The sequence below is a fragment of the Pipistrellus hanaki genome (assembly GCF_964339955.1).
Source record: "Pipistrellus hanaki genome assembly, chromosome: 14".
Lineage (NCBI taxonomy): Eukaryota > Metazoa > Chordata > Mammalia > Chiroptera > Vespertilionidae > Pipistrellus > Pipistrellus hanaki.
Genome location: NC_140516.1, coordinates 42,000,420 through 42,013,377, shown reverse-complemented (window position 1 = coordinate 42,013,377; position 12,958 = coordinate 42,000,420).

Here is a 12,958-nt window from a genome sequence, read left to right as displayed (position 1 = left end):
GCATAGATAAATAAAAAGTGTTAATCTAAGAAAAGGAAGTTTGAGTTAGAAATGAGGCAATTAGAAGTAAAGAGATGGTGGGACAAATAAGGAGATAAGAAAGGAAGGTTTAGTTCCACCAGCAGGCTGAGTTTAATAAGTTTGCCATACTATCTCATTGATCAACTCGGTGCCCACAAATCATGTGTTCTCTGCGGAAACAATAGAAAGTCTATCAGTATTGTGGAATAAAATAGAAAAGCAAACCAGTGCTTGACTCGATCCAATAAAATGGGGCCAGTGACCAATGAACCATGACAGTGGAAACCACATTTTCAAATTAATTAATTAACTGCATGCCTTTTAAATGACCCCAGTGTCTTTCTTATTATTTTCATGGCTCTTTATATCCAAGCTCTTGATAGTTTTTCACAGTTTTCATAATGAGTGTGTCGGCATTGCTTAATTTGCACACCGAGGGCTCAATCCTTGCAGCAAAATGCTAGGGAAACAATAGCTATTCTGTGATGTGGCCCTTTTGCAGGAGGTCCTAGGATCATGCTGGGTGGGGAATGTAATTTCTTTAGAATGGACATAATATTTTTGCATCTAATCCTTTCAAGTGCTGAATGTGATTATATTCTCTGGTAGGAACTGGGTAGTCTTGGCTTTATCAAGTTAATATAGCGCATGTGGGCATGTGGAAAAGTGTATCAAATAAATACCACCACTACTCCATAAACTTCTCATTCTCTCTCACCGAAATACTTTTTCTGTCACTCTTCTGTTCCAAACTACTCAGAGAGCCTAACAGCAAGCCCTTTCCTTTATCACAATGGTATACATTTCATTGTTTATTAATATTTTATTTTCAAATACCTTGATAAGCAAGTGTTTTTCCCAAAAGATGTGCTGGAAGTACCAGGGTTCTTTTTGTGTGACTCTCATACAAATAAAATCCCACATCAATTTAGATGGATGCTTTATTGTTCTGTTTTCAGTGAGTGGAAATGAGTTCCTGAAATGTTGATCCAAAAATAAGCATTCAAAAAGCTCCACCCCTCCTGGTTGATTCAATTGTGGTGAAAAGGTCATCTCTGCCAGGGCCTGGCCTATTGTGTCCTCCCCCAGGTGACTTGTCTTACAGAGACTGAGTACAGGTGGCATGCTCTGCCTGGTTCCTTACACATGACAGCAAGACAGCAAGGAGTCAATGCCCGTGAAGCGTATGTTGAGATTTCCAACTCAAAAGAAGTCTGTAAGTGAAAACCATCTTATTATTATAATTGAAAATATCCAAGGTGCTGGGGGAGGTATTCTAGAATTCAGATCATTTTCCAAACACGGCCGTTCCCTTTCCCGCCCATCACCCACAACCAAAGAGAAAAGTCTCCTCTGTACTAGAGAAGTCAGTGTAGGGAAAACTTAAATGTTTGTGCTTTGGATATCATATGATTGCAGAAGTCAATAGATTTCCCCAAGTGACTGTATATAAATGAACATTTCCTTTGACAGGCGGTTCAATATGCCCTATGCTGTCCAGCTAGCATGCAGTGTGGAATGAAATCAGAGAGCAGGTGATTTCTGTGGACAGGAATCTATAATTACAATGTATTTACCGAGGGTGTACCTGGGAGCTCCATTAAATTACTACGTAATTAAAAGGCAATTCGTTCTTTGCTCAAGCAGCTCCTATTCTCGGCATCTGTGGTAAATTATTTTAACAGTGAAAGGAATTCCAATATTTCCTAGAGTAGTTCATGGATAACCACTAATGGGTAACCTCAAAGTAAGGGGGCACAGGGTTCTTTTAACCATTCATCAGGGCTCAATTAATTTCCATTTTATTTCATCTTCACTATTTCAGGCAAATAAAACTTTTCTCTTTCTGGTAGCCAAGCACTTAGAATTGGACAGCACAGTGAAGAGCTTAGCATATGGGTATGATGGATACAGCCCCACCTCCATTTGTTCATTTTGATGAACTCGTTTGTGAAAATGCCAGGTTTAGGGGATATGCTTCTGAGAGTCCAACTCGCTGGGAAATGCAGAATGGCAAATTGTCAGCTTTGTTCTGTGTTTAAATAAGCAAATGTTACTGAAAGAAATGGTAGATCATGACAAAAGGGCTTTCAGTATAGGAATCCAGCTGTTCTTTTCTACTGTTCTGTTCACATTGGGTTACTTTTAACTATGAGGCAGGGACAGCTATCTTGTTAACTGTGTTTGAAGGTGCTTATGACAAAGGGCAATGCTTTTCAATAGGAAACGCTTAAATAGTCCAAATTTCAAGTCACCCCAGAAAATATTAGGGGAAACAAATGGCTGCAGCAGGAATTTGCAATTCAAATAGCTCTGTTTTCTCTTCTGTGCTGCACACTGTTCGCTTCCATTCAGAATAAAAGAACCCCCAACCAAGAAAAAAGCAACCTCATGCTGGGAACACCTATTGCCTAAGATTGAAATATACTTTAATTGTCATATTAACTCACTACTGTTCTCCCTGTAATTTTATCAGTGCTTCTCAGGGTGCAGTTAATGTTTTCAAACATTTTGCATTTAATCATAATTACCTGGACCTTTCTCCATATGCTTTTGCAATTCTGGCTGTTACATGCCTAAGAGTAATGAAATGTTTACAGATGGGCATTTGTTGGGTATTACTTGTTTTTGTCTTTTCTTCCTTCTTTCTTGGGCCTTCAGTAAATTGAGTACAGGAGTATAGCAAGTCCCCTCCTGGGGACTTGTTTTCTTCAGATAAGTTTTAAGATTTGCATTGTGTATTTTCTTACCAAGACATATTGAAAATGTCATATGCAGATATTGCTGCAGTGCGCTAAGTCAGCTGAATGGTGGTGAGTTCAGCCACCTGAAATTCACACAGAGATGAATGTAAAGATGGAAAAAAAAGATTGAGGATAATTTTGCAATCCCCCAAAAGAGGACCACAGAGAAATCAGCATGTGAGGTGGGATTATTTCCCAGGCAACTTCCCGGATTCATCCTGTGATGAAAATAGATTTGTCAGTCTGAAACTGGTTTTGCTCAGTGGATAGAGCATCGGCCTGCAGACTGAAAGGTCCCAGGTTCTATTCCAGTCAAGGGCATGTACCTTGGTTGCAGGTACATCCCCAGTTGGGGGTGTGCAAGAGGCAGCTGATTGATGATTCTCTCTCATCAATGTTTCTAAATCTATCTCTCTCTGTCTTCCTCTCTGTAAAAAAATCAATAAAATATATTTAAAAAAATAGACTTGTCAGGTGCAAAAAAAACTTTGTAAGGAAGGAAAATAAGTGCTATGTAGAATATTGAAAAAGAGGAGATAATATTTTGTCTATATCCTTGTAAAATAAATTGGAAAGGTAAAAATAAAGATAATCCAGTGTTATAAAACATATATTGGACTGAACACAAAATTACTTGATTACTTTTCTTTTTAAGTATACTTTTGTATTGATTTCAGAGAGAGGAAGTGAGAGGGAGGAAGTGAGAGGGAGAAATAGGAACACAAATGATGAGAGGGACACATCAGTAGGCTCACTCCTGCACACTTTCTACTGGGGATATAGCCTGCAACCTGAGCATGTGCCCTGACCAGTAATCAAACCTCAACCTTGTGGTTCATGGGTCAATGCCCAACCACTGAGCCACAACAGATGGGCTGATTACTATTCTAAATTAACAGGTTGATTGGGAATTATGGGGATCTAGCCTGAGTACTTTTTAAGGGAAAGGCATCCTCGCTTCCTCCCCAACGTAGACACACAGGGGTTGCACACACATGTACAGGCAGACACTCTTTTGTAACTAGAATATCATTTGCATTCAGAAGAGTGACTTAAAGAGTGTGAGAAAATAACAAATAGTTACATTTTTATTTTCTCTAGGATTAGGCTCCAAGAAGGACAAAAATAAATAAATCACTAATGAGTGGTGCCTCATATGGATTATTTTAGATTTAATCTATGTATGTATTTTTTTTTCTCTCCTAGAATTTCCCATTTCTCTCCTCCCCGCCCCACCCTCCTTTCTACTATTTTCCATTTATTGCCTCAGAAGTTAGAAAATCTGTAGAGCTCTCCTGGCTTTGTTTCTGTAAACCAGACCCTTGTGGAAAGCACAGAGCTTGCAGAACCTCAATAAAAGGATGGGGAGAAACAGGGAGTAAATTAATCTTGTCAAATAGAAAATAAATAGGTTTCCTTAGCCTTGCTGGCAGATGGAGGGAAATAAAGAAAGAAGATACCTTGGAGTATTGCAGAAATAGGTGCTCTTTTCCTTTCTCACATAAAGGCCTTACAATGTTGATCAGTGATATAAAGTAGATGGCACCACAGCAAGCCTACCCATGATTCCAAGGTCATGGGACACAGAAGCACTAGAGATAACACTGTTCTGTAGAATGGCAGAATAAAGCTTGGAGCTTGCACCAATATAGCTGGACAAGGCATCAGTACAGCAGACCAGAGTTCTCACTTCTCATTCACCTGGTAGTGGGGAAGCCATACAAGACAACAGCCATGACCATTGGTGCAGCATATGTGAGGAGCACGGTATATGGTCTATGTGTTCATGAAAATGAGGGGTCCTCTGTGCACCTACCTGCTTGGGAGTTATCCTCAATGTCTCCTTTCCATCATTATTGTGGATTGCTGCTAATTAGCATGATGTCATGTGTTAAGCATTTAACACAGTGATCTGTGGGAAAGGAAGATGATTTAACATCTTGGGGGCTATATTATGACAGCAATCAGGAGAGTTAATTTAGCCCTTGTTTCTGACAGTGAATGTATATCGCTATATTTTCCATATGAAAATAAACTGAATTGCATCTTTCTTATCAGTGGGGTTGGAAGAGAACATCTTTGTTAGGTAAAAAGGTGCGTACCAAGTTAGAGAGGCTATGTTGACACAATCCCAGCAATAGTCTTTATCTAACAGAAAAGTTATTATCGTAAATATCAGTAAAGTTTCTATTAATCATTAGTTATTTAAAAACAGTACTCTGATTTTTTGTAGGAGTTGTGTGTATTTAAACAAATTGGAAGGGTGGCATTAATCTCTGCAAAAGATTTCGCGCTGTGATAATTCTTCATATTTCTCTTTCTGTCAAGATGGGGATAGTTTTAAAGGCTTATACTTTGCACTGAGGCCTATGTACCATAATAATTATTAGTCTATAGATCATGGAACCCATGCAAGGACCCTAGCAGATACTAAGAAAATCAGTTCTAATGATACCCCCACCGATATCGACAATGTATTAGAAATTGATTGAAGGCACTAGAGACAAAGCAGGAAGAATTTTGAGGAATAGGATTCTCACAGAAGCAAGTGCACTAGGTAAATCCCACATTCACTTGGCTTTTCCTCTGAGGTCACTCTTCAGTTCACCATAGCATGGAGAATACAGTTCAGGGAGAAAGTCACTGTCTCAGTGGACAGAGATATGGAGCTATCTTAGAAAGTTGAAACGGAGGTCGGGGTGTCTTCAAGGAGAGGAAATCAAAAAGGAAGGGGTGTGTGTGTGTGTGTGTGGGGGGTGTTCAGTTCCAGGCCTGCCAAGTCAGAGTGTGTGTAAACGTTGCAGATTTTTAGTCAAAGCTCCCAAAGGGATACTCTCTACAAATAAGAGCAAAACTAAACAGACCAGTTCTTACAACTTATAAAAAACCACCCTATTTAAGAATAAGTTACTCTATGGCAATGGTTGGCAAACTGCAGCTGGCGAGCCACATGTGGCTCTTTGGCCCTTTGAGTGTGGCTCTTCCACAAAAGACCACGTGCAGGCATGCATGTTCAGTGCGATTGAAACTTCATGGCCTATGCTCAGAAGTCGGTTTTCAACTCTCAAAAGAAATTTCAATCATTGTACTGTTGATATCTGGCTCTGTTGACTAATGAGTTTACCGACCACTACTCTATGGGAAGTCTGATTGCTGAAGTGAATGGAAACATGTAACACTCCAATTAGTAATTATGAAATGTAAAAAAAAAAAAAAGCTATTTTATAAAAAAAATACAATATACATTATTATCTTTAATCTTTATTATTAAAAGTAATATAGATGTCTCCTTTTTCCCCATTGACTCCTAGCCTGCCCCAACCCCTACTCCCTGTCCTTCACTCCCCTCCCCCTGCCCCAACCCTTCATCACACTATTATCTGTATCCATGGGTTATGCATCTATGCATATTAGTTCTGGTTAATCTCTTCCCACCCACCCACCCTCCCCTGCCTGCCCTCTGAGATTCATCAGTCTTTTTCATACATTATTAAAACCCCATTGAAAGTCTATAGAGCCTGGGCATAGTAGAAAATAGGATTAGTGAATTAATGACCCATCAATAGGCAAACATTTAAATTGAAGCAGAGAGAGGAATAAATAGAAGAATAGATTAGTGTATAGATATGTGTGACATAGTCAAATCAAATATATATAATTGGAGACCCATAAAAAGAGAAGAGAGAATGAGAAAAAGAAACATCTGAAGAAATAATGACTGAGAATTGTCCCAAGTTGATAAAAGAATTTAACCCACACATTACAGAAGAACAGTGAAAACTAAATAGGAGAAATGCAAAAACCACACTTAGACGCCTTTATAATCAAATTGCTGAAAGTCAAAGTTAAAAAAAAAATACTTTAAATCAGCTTGAAAAAAATAGATATAATACTAGTAAAACTGATGTCTGACTCTTCACCAGAAACTACAGAACCCAGAAAACAATAAAATGACAATTTTTAAAGCACTGAAAGAGGTGGGGTGAGTGTGGGGGAGAGAAACATTCCTGTCTTGAAGTCTAAACCTAGTGAAAATATTTTTCTTTTTCTTTTTTTAAAAATATATATATCATTAATTTTTTACAGAGAGGAAGGGAGAGAGCTAGAGAACTAGAAACATCAATGAGAGAGAAATATTGACCAGCTGCCTCCTTCACATCCCCCACCAGGGATGTGCCCACAACCAAGGTACATGCCCCCCGACTGGAATCAAACTTGGAACCTCTCAGTCTGCAGGCCGATGCTCTATCCACTGAGCCACACTGGCGGCTGGAAATACTATTAAAAAGTGAAAGCAAAATAAAGACTTTTTCAGACAAACAAAAGCTGAGAGAATTTATTACCAGAAAATTACACTACAGGCAAACCCTAAAGGAAGTCTTTTAGGCTGACTAAAAATAATTTCAGGTAGAAGCTTTGAAATGCATGAAAGAATGAAGGATTAAAGGAAGAATAAAATGGGGTAAATATGAAAGATACTCACTGCACAAACAATACCCCTATCCTGCATGACATGTAAAGGAAATTACGTGATGGCAAAACACAGGAGGGGTTAAATGGAGTTAAACATTAAATGTTTCTGGCATTATTCCAGACGTGGTAAACAGGCTCAATTCAAGGAGAGGAGATAAGACAAGCATGCCCATCAGGTCTGCTAGAGAACAATCCAAAGTTGCACTAAAAATCTAACAGAAATGCTATTCTAATCTTTTCTGGATTCTTTTAATACAACCTTGAACAATATCCTGCTCTACTGAGGAGAAAAGATAAACAATTTAAAAAAATAAACATATAATGTTACATGAGTGTTACAGATGAAAATCAGGTTTAAAAATTGCTACTATTACTTGATCATCTTGTAAATTTAGGCACTTGAGCTAAAACATAACAAGCCACAAGCCTCACCGATTACTTTTTTTTCTTATAACAATCCAACGGAAGAGCCATAACACTTGCATTTTGCATATGAATGAAATATGACTTTTAGAAATAGCTTTACTCATAACTAAAAAGAATGGACATATGCAAGTTTTTAACATTTTTTTTTAACATCATAGCAGAAGCATTTTCTATTTGATTGCCAGTTGTTTTTTTAATACTAGAGGCCTGGTGCATGAAATTTGTACATGGGGGTGGGGGAGGGTGTCCCTCAGCTCAGCCTGTACCCTATCCAATCTGGGACCCCTTTTAGGGCAGTCGGACATCCCTCTCACAATCCAGACTGCTAGCTTCTAACTGCTGGCCTGCCTGCCTTCCTGATTGCCCCTAACTACTTTTCCCTGCCAGCCTGATCACCCCCTAACCACTCCCATGCCAGCCTGATTGATATCTAACTGCTCCCCCAGAAGCCTGTTTGCCCCCAACTTCCTCCTCTGCATGCCTGGTCACCCCTAACTGACCTCCCCTGAAGAGTTAATCATCACCAACTGCCCTCCCTCCCTTGTAGGCCTGGTCCCTCTCAACTGCCCTCCCTTACAGGCCTGGTGCCTTCCAACTGTCCTTCCCTTGTGTCCACATGGGGGCAGGATCTTTAACTACATTGTGGCAGCCATCTTGTGTATTGAAATGATGGTCAATCTGCATATTATTCTTCTATTAGATAGGATAGAGGCCTAGTGCATGGGTGGGGGCCTGCTGGTTTGCCCTGAAGGGTGTCTTGGATCAGGGTAAAGGTTCCCTTGGGGCATGGAGCGGCCTGGTCAAGAAGCCTGTGGTGGTTTGTAGGCTAGCCACACCCCCTGGCAACCCAAGTAGAGGCCCTGGTATTTGGAATTTATTTATCTTCTGCAATTAAAACTTTGTAGCCTGGAGCCAAGCCAAGCCTCCTGCTTGCTCCATGGTGGCAGCCATTTCTGTTGGAATTTATGCATTTTCTATAATTGAAACTTTGTAGCCTAGAGTGAAGGCCTGAGCTGACCAGGGCTGTAGAAGCTTGGCTTTCTCCATTGCCGGGCAACCGTAGCCTCCTGCTCTTCTAGCTCAGTGGCTGCCACCATTTCTGTTGGAATTTATTTACCTTCTATAATTGAAACTTTGTGTCTTTGAGTGGTTCCTGGACCTGCTAGAGTATCTGGAAAGCTTGGGTTTCCTCCATTGCCAGGGAAACCCAAGCCTCCCTCCTGCTCTCTGTGGCCACAGACATCTTGGTTGGGGTTAATTTGCATATTCACTCTGATTGGTTAGTAGGTGTGGTTGGTGGGTATGGTTTGTGAGTGTAGCAGAGTGATGGTTTATTTGCATATTACTATTTCATTAGCAGGGCTTACATTTTTACCTTTTTTTTTTTTTCTGGCTTTCTCTTGAGTCTTTTCTGATCAACATTTGTTCACATATATTTCTTCTTTTACTTTAAAAATGGAAAAAATATTTTCTAACAGTTTTATTAAGATACTAGAGGCCCAGTGCATGAAATTTGTGCATGGATAGGGTCCCTAGACCCAACCAGCAACCAGGGCCATTTGGGGCCTTCTGTCTGCTGTCTGGGACTTTCCTTTATATGCTGCCACCTGGTGGTCAATGCACATCTAGTGAGCAATAGAACTGGTCTCCCAATCCAACTCCCGGACACTTTCTATATTAGCCATATTATGTATGTGGTTTGCAAATGGTTTTTCCCTCCTGTAGGCTCTCTTTTCGTTTCTTAGATGTTTTTCTTTGATGTGCAGAAGCTTCTAAGTTTGATGCAGTTTGTTTAATTTTGCTTGTTTAATTTTGCTTTTGTTGGTTATGATTTTGGTGTCAAATCCAAAAAGTCAATGTCAATCAGTATCAAGGATCTTACTCTCTACATTTTCTTGGAGTTATCTAGTTTCAGATTTTATACTCAAGTAGTGAATCCAGTTTGAGTTGATTTTTGTGGATGGTATGTACTATGGGTCATTTTATTTTTCTGTATGTGGCTGTCAAGTTTCCCCAACATTGTTTATTGAAGAGACTATCCTTTCCCCATTGTTTATGCTTGGCTGTTTTTCATAAATTAATTGAATACCCTTGCATAGGCTTATTTCTGGGCTCTCTGCTCTGTTTCATTGACCTATTATCTACGTGACTATTGTTATACCAATGCCATACTGTTTTGACCCTTTGCACTCCGAACCATTCTGGACATTGGCTACCAGCTACTCTCGACGCTACTTTGCGGCGGAAACGTGCATTTACAGACCCTCGTATTATTTAGAATAATTTTGGAACCAAGTAATGTATTATAATGATATTGGACTTATATGAATTGGGTGACATCGAGGAATGTATATTTGCAAAAAAACCCAATATTTTATTGTTTATAATTTTGTACAGTATAAGTTTTGAAACACTCCCCAATATGCATTGCAGGCTGATTAGTGCATGTTTGACAGTAATAAGTGGTTTGACGCCTGTCTCAAAAAGTTGCGTTGAAATAACTCAATTCCCCGTAATAACTAATAAACTGCAATGTCCCCTGAGAGGGGGACAGCGGAATGCAAAAGGTTGATATACTGTTTTGATTGCTATCTCACTGTAATATAGTTTGATCAAGAAGTGTAGATGCTTCTAGATTTGTTCATTATCAATATTGCTTTTTGCTGAAACCGGTTTGGCTCAGTGGATAGAGTGTTGCCTGCGGTTTGAAGGGTCCCGGATTCAATTTCAGTCAAGGGCATGTACCTTGGTTGTGGGCTCATGCTCAGTAGGGGGTGTGCAAGGGGCAGCTGATCAATGATTCTTCTCTCATCAATGTTTCTAACTCTCTATCCCTCTCTGTAAAAAATTAATAAAATATATTTTAAAAAATATATTGCTTTGGCTATTGAGGGTATGTTGTGAATTCATGCAAATTTTAGTATTTTTCTCCTGAGTTATGTGGAAAATGCTATTGAAACTTTGATAGGGATTGTATTGAATCTACAGATCTCTAGTATGTATATTTTAATATTAATTTATCTAATTAACACATATTTTTCCATTTATTTGCACCCTCTTCAATTTTTCTCATTAATGCATTATAGTTTTAGTATATAAATCTTAGGAATATATTTAACCAATAAGATCTAACTATATTTTTTATAATGTAAATAAAATTTTCTCAACTTTCTTCGTGTAGTTATTGATGTATAGAAGTACAAGTGATGTTTGCATATTATCATGCATTTTGCAACTTTGTGTTGTCCTACACTTGTATAATGGAGTCTCTAGTGTTTTTTATATATAATATTCATATCAAAATAGACATAAAATTGGAAAAGAAATAAAATGGTCTCTATTTCTTTTTCAAAAAAAGGGGAAGAGTGTATATCCTTTTGTTCCTGATCTTAGAAGAAAAAATTTCACCTTTCCATTAAAGTGTATATGATGTTAGCTCGGAGCTTGCCAGAGATGGCCTTTGTATGGGGAAGTGTGTCACCTCTGTTATTCTCTGCTCGTTGGCATTTCTTACCATAAAAGGAAGTTAGAGAAAAAGCATTTTACAAAATGTAAGTACTGAGATGACCGTATCACGTTTTATCATCATAATGTACTATTGAATTCAATTTACTATATATATATATATATATATATATATATATATATATATATATATATATACACACACATATACACATTATTCAGTAATTGGCATGCAATTTTCTTTTCATGTAGTGTCATTTGGTTTGGTTTTAGTATCATGGTAATGCTGGTCATATAAAATGTTTTGAAGTTTCCATCCTCTTCAAATTTTTTTTAAGAGTTTAAACAAAATTATTGGTACTTTCAATATGTGGTAGAATTTACCAGTGAAGCTATTTGGCCCTGGACTTTCTGTTGGAAGTCTTTTGATTACCATTTCAAACACCTTACTAGTAACTGGTCCATTCAGTTTTTCTATTATTTGATTATTCCATGTTGACAAGTTTGTAGATATTATTTCTTCTGGATTATTCATTTTCTTGGCATAAAATGGTTTCTTCTGGATTATTCATTTTCTTGGCATAAAATGGTTCTTTGAAGTCTCCTATGATCCTTATATTTGTGTGGTATCAATTGTAATGGTTTCCTCTTTCATTGATAATATTGTCTGAGTCCTCTTTGTTTCATGTTAAGTATCTAGCTTCATTTTTACTTTTGTGTCTGGATGTCTAGATGTTTCAGTATCATTGGCTAAAGATACTATCTTTTCTTCTATTCTTTGTCTATTCCTTTAACCAATATCACACTATGCTAAATATTACAGCTCTATAATAAGTCAAATTCAGGTAGAGTCAGCCCTCCAACTTTGTTGTTTTCCTTTTAATTAATAGGTGGTAAGATATATTACATCTGGGCTAGGAACTTAAGAAAACTATATTTTGATGATAAAAAGAATTATGTGTTTCTTCAAGTTTAGTTTACTCAACCTGAAGCCTTAGAGAACTATCTTTAAATATTTGCCTAGAGCCATGCTAAATAAAGGTAGTACCTGGCAGTGTACTTACTTGGTGAAACAAAACCACACTTATTGGAAATTTTTATGTGTCCAATCTTGTTGGGACTGGGCATTAAGTCTGTTTGTTCCAAAGAGACCCGCCTGAGTTTTGCCTGAGATGAAAACTTCTATTTTACGATGCAAACTTCTATTTTACGATGCATATTTAGACCATAAGCTTGCCTTATATAATAATCTTTCCTTATTCGAACATTTATAAGGCAAATTCATCCTGGCATTTAATCAGATTGTTTAATTAATTTCAGGAATATGTATGTGATCTGTTTCTTTCTTCACCATGTCCCATGCTTTTTAAAAAAATCATTACAACAGAAATTAAATATTTTCTTCACAATGAAAACAACTTGAGGTTAGAAATGAGAAGAGACATTTAAACCAGGTGATTATAGATAATGATACTGATCTCAAGTTTTCCTATTAACCTCTGAGTTCATTAACAATAAATGGATTGAAGAATGACTAGATGAGCAGAATCATCCAAGAAATTAGCATTGCTGTCATGTTGACATTGTTACTAATTTTTATACAGAATTCCACACAGTGACTGGCACATGGAAATTAAACATTACTTATTTGCTTGATGTTTTAAATTATTTACTCCTCACCATAACACTAATAAGTATCATCATGATCTTAATTTTTAATATAAAGAAACTGAGGCATAAAGAAACTGAGGCATAAAGTGTGGAAGCTTGACAAGTCACGTATCTGATGACTTGGAGCTGAGACACAAACATAGTTTATCTAAATTACA